The sequence below is a fragment of the Nesoenas mayeri genome (assembly GCF_963082525.1).
Source record: "Nesoenas mayeri genome assembly, chromosome: 6".
NCBI classification, from domain to species: Eukaryota; Metazoa; Chordata; class Aves; order Columbiformes; family Columbidae; genus Nesoenas; species Nesoenas mayeri.
Genome location: NC_137545.1, coordinates 7,453,199 through 7,458,357, shown reverse-complemented (window position 1 = coordinate 7,458,357; position 5,159 = coordinate 7,453,199).

Below are 5,159 nucleotides of genomic sequence, written 5' to 3'. Positions count from 1 at the left end.
CCAGAGTTCTCTGGAGGAGAGAATGCTGAAAATTCCCATACTAAAACAATGTGCCATTGCTCAAAAGAGCAAATTACAAAGAAAGGCTAAGCATTGTCATAGCTTTTACAGTAACTTCTTCATCAAAAACCTGGAAATCTGTAGACAGAAAAATATTTCAAAATGAGTGTGAATATAGTATTCTTAATCTGGAGACTAAAGCAAAATTCCTACTGACTTTAACGAATCTCGAATTTCATTAACATCCAACAACTTATTTCTTTGGACCAATAAACTGTTTCAAAAACATCATTTAATGTCTAAAACGTTCATATTAAGATAATTTTGAGCAAGATTGTCACACATAGAGTAGCTGTTTTATAGCTCTGAATTCTTGTTTCAGATGGAATGAAATACAGTATATGTGTAAGAATGGATATTCTCAGGCAAAAATTATTTTTAACCAAAAAAATTGACTCTATACATCATTTTTATCTCTATCTTTTTATTTATTTCTTGAGTTTCATAGGGACTACTCATATGTGTTAAGGCAAACATGCAATTAATTAAGTCATTGTCTAAACAAGGTTGTTGAGGAACCACTCTCACTTGCATGTGTTTGGTGTCTTAAAAGATGGAGACTGTGTTAAACGAAGTATTATTGTACTACCTAATTTTTTATCCAAAATGAGTGTTTAAGCAAAACAAAAAGTTTCCTGTTCAGTTGGAATAAATTCGTTATTCAAGAGGAGGTTCAAACTCTGAACAGAGATAGACTTCATCTTACGTGAGGAAACCAAGAGGATTTTGTTTGTTATTTATCAGCTGGTATGGACAGAATGAGGAGGGGGGGGTCTCACTTGTCTTAGAAAGAGGAGCGCAGGAAACTGAGATATCACAAGGGAGTTGGAAGAGTCTCGTTTCTTATGTGAAATGTTTAAGGGAGAAGCAACATTTACAGGAACTGAGATATCATTGTTACAAGTATGTCCGTAGGAGAGTTTGTCATAGGAGCTGTAGAGGCAGGTGTTGTAAAAAGTCTTGAGGAAAGTGGTAAGGAATCATTCCTTTCATGAGGAAGTGGTCTCCAGGGCATTCGTTTCTAGTACTGTATGCACAGAAAATTGGCTGAGTCTCTGAGGAGCATCCACAGGCAGATGTCTCAGGAGAGCATAGTAGGGAAGGATGCTACCAGTAGTCTTGACAAACTACCTGGTTTGTTCCATAGCTCCTTGAAGAGAGAAGAAGAAAAGTTAGCTTCTCTAATGTGTATTTACATTTGTTTTCTTCTATATGGGATATGATTTGACAGTCTTTTACTCTTCAAATTCTTTTATTCTATCTGTGGAGACAGTAGTTCAGACTGCAGTTGCAGCACCAACACTGCACTGCTTTTAACGAGAAGGAAATCAACTGTTTCTGCAATATATAAGCAGGCTTACCGGATTCTGAGTCACCACCTGAAAACCACAAAGAATTTCTTCTCAGAGACTGGGAGGAGAAAGACAAAACTAATGTCTTGGATGTCTCTTCTATCCTAAATTATTCAAATTAGATTTGCCTAATGGCCTGCAGGTAAATTCAGGTCTTTCCTTATGAAAGCATAATAGCATGCAAAGGTTTCTTTTCCTAGCTTTTACTTTGGAGAGAAAGAATAAAAATAATAGGAAAGCTAAAATATGGTAACATATTCAAAGCTGGTTACAGTTGTAACACACTGATCACTAAGTTTGGGTTTTCTATAAGTAGTAATTTCTGGTACACATTTTCTCACAAGTTACTGAGTAATGCTATGTATGCGGGATATTCATAACACTGATGAATCCTACTACCTGGATGTTAGAGTAACTGTGGAAAAAAATAGAAAAAGGGCTTTAAGATAAATATTTGTGTCTTACAAATGTTATATATGTTCTGCATAAACCTTAGCATCTGGATGTACTGTAGAGTGTGTAAGCTTTCTGGTTGGCCGGAACAATTCTCATTCTAGGACATTACCACTAGACTTACTATTTTTCCCCTTTGTTTAGTTGCACCAACTGTTTGTTACAGCACAGTGTGCTTTCTGCTTTACTGTGCCAGCTTCCACCTCATTTTCAGTCTCTATAGCAACAGTTTCTCAGCAGCTAGGAGATACTTAGTAAAGGTCCCTCAATTTAGAAATATTGCACTCCAACCATAAGAAAAAATTGCTTTGAAACAAAGATCAAAGAAATTTTCTCTTTAATAATTCAGGATATTTATTACTAATTAATTAGTGTTCTCTGTTTTGACTGCTTAGACAATTACCTGATACTTTGATCTGGGCCTTTGCCAGGCATTTGTTGTGAACAGCATTCATTTAAAAGCAGAACCTTTAAAACTGTGTCTTGAAGTCAACTTTTAAGTGCTATAGAACTACTGGACTTCTCTGGTGGTATCATCTGCCTTCTGGGCTTTTAGTAAGTAGCTGAGAGGAAGGTAAGTGTCATTATTGTATTTAAGAAGAGACAGTAGTTTTGGACTTGAACACAACACAGAATATTTTCACCCCTCATAGGGAACAAAAGTAATTGTAGTTTATTTTATGCGTATTTAAAATGCTGATGAAATGTTGTCTGATTTCAAAAGAAGGAAGACCTCTGTGATCAAGTGAATTGATCTGTCGGGAGATTTCTGCCTTATTTGATCTGTTTGTCTTTCTCTCTACTTTAACTTAATTATGTAGCATCTTTAAAAATGCATTTTATTTACTAAAGTACAGATTCTGAGAATCTGTATAGGCAAACAAAACACATGTAAGTAATCAAACATTACTTTTCTTGCACATTCCAATAGGATTAAAGAATAAGGCTACTCTTGTTCTGCACATAACAGATCAGAGTTCTTAATTGTAAAAATTTATTTCCTTTACATTTGTTGTTTGGTTGGGTTTTTTCGTTTTTGTTTGGTTGGTTGGTTGGTTGTTTTGGTGGGTATTTTTTTTTTTTTGTTTGGTTTGAATTTTTTTGTTGGTTTTTTTTTTGGTTTTGGCTTTGGTTATTGGTGGTGGTGGTAGTGGGGTTTTTTGGTTTGTTTGTGGGTTTTGGGGGGTTTCTTTGTGTTTTTTTTTTTTTGTGTAAGTATTTTTAATCATAAATAAAAGGCACGTGTAACTGAAATACAACACGCTGACTGAAATAGTCTATCAATGAGCAGAGTTAGTTCAGATTTGAAGTTTTGGCAGGCAGATGCTGCTTCTACTTTCATATGGTTTTCAATATAAAGTAGACGTGCTAACACCAAAGTACATCCTGCTCATTTCACCCAAGCACTCCTGCTACAGTCAAGATCTAGACCCTCCATAGAGTTTTGTGTATAAAAACATGGACTGTACATATGTTAATAATGCCTCACATAACTTTATGGAGGGAGGGTTCATAGATATGATGTTATGATATTGCACAATGACAGCCAGTTCAGTAAAACACATACATACATAACTTTGGGGCCACGAATAGCCTAGTACAAGAGTATAGTGTGCTTATCCACATGGATAATTTAAAGGTTAGATATTGCACTGTGCTGGATAGAGAGCTTGTTGTCTTACAGTAAGTATCAGGTGCAAATAGATTATGCATGCTGTATAACTCAGTGATGTCAGTGGATCTGTTCTTATTTGAATGAGCAAATTCTAATGAATGAGTTCTAATTTAAGTGAGTTTCAACTCATATTTTTACATTCATTCTCTTGCTTTGCGTTTATGTACCTTTGGTGAAGAGAAAAAAAGGAGGAAGACATGAGGCAAGCTGCAAGTTTGTAAGTCTATCTTTTAGTTTGCTGCATGTAGCTTTCAGTAAACACTTATGTTTAATTCATTGCTTAGAATCTTCTGATTTCATTGATATCCCTACATTGACTTTTCTGTCAAGCTATGCAGAGGCATACACTGTTGCACCCATTCTAGGAGTAATTGTATAAGCAAATTTACATGCCTATGTAGAAGTTGGGCAGAACTGCAGTCTTGCAGAACCCAGGGTTAAGTCCAAGCTCTAAACCTTAGTAAGGAAGAAAATAAAAGAATAGTGAAAAACAAGCATAGTGGTATTTTTTCAAAGAAGGACTTTAATGAAAACTGTGGCATTGTAGTCTTTAACAAGTTATTACAGCAAATCTGTATCCCATCATTTAAAATATTTATAGGTTATTTAGAGACAGAAACACAAAGTTGCAGCTTTCACCAATTAAAATGATGAGCAGCACATTTATGGTAGACTCAATAATTATAGGTCATTGAATATTTATGCTTCATAATTGTCCAGTATCCTGTCATGTTTATGATAGGCAATTAATGAATCTCACTGGAAATATGTAATAAAGTGAAAGTTTGGGTAAATTTAGATTTAATAACAAATTTATTGTTTAAGTTTTAGATAGTTTCCAACTATTTTTTATTTATTCTAGCAAATTACATTTTTTCCCCCACTAAAAGTCATATATGAGACCTTTGGAGTCTCATGTAACTTAGATCTGTTTTACCTAGTCATTTTCAAATGTAATATTAACTGAAAGATAGTTACTTTATTGAATTGATGTTTAGATTTTTACATTTAAAAAGATAGTGTAGTTTAGAGCATTAATGAAATAAATCCTGAGAGGAGACATTCAGTTTCTGTTATTATCTGGGACATGAAGACTTTTGCTTTCAGGGTTGTGTAAAGAAATAGATTCATGGTTATGCTTCCTTTTTCCCTTCTCAGCTCAAAAAGAAATGTCAGCTCAACTGAAAACTTTAGTTCAGTTTGAAAATTATAGAAAAGAGACTTGTGAGCAATTGCAATCAACAAATTTGGGAAGAGTCTGGTGTAAAGGTATTCTCTCTCTCTGACCTGAAATTATACACTATGGACTGTGTAGTAACCCTGTATGTAAACACTGCACTCTGCAATAGTGAAATATCCCATTTCCTGTACTTGAAAGTGTTTTGGGGACTTTTTTCACCTGATGCAATTCTGCGTTTACTAGAGTTACTCCTACTTTATTGTGAGCAGAGACCATGCAGAGCATGCAATTTTCTGGAGTTTCTCTACACCTGGCATCAAAACTATTATGTTGTTTTATGTCATTATGTTTAATTTCATCTCTGAAATGCGTCCACTAAATTGTTCAGATTAAAAGGTTTGATTTGAATGATCTGATATGTCTCTATCTAGAAAATGTA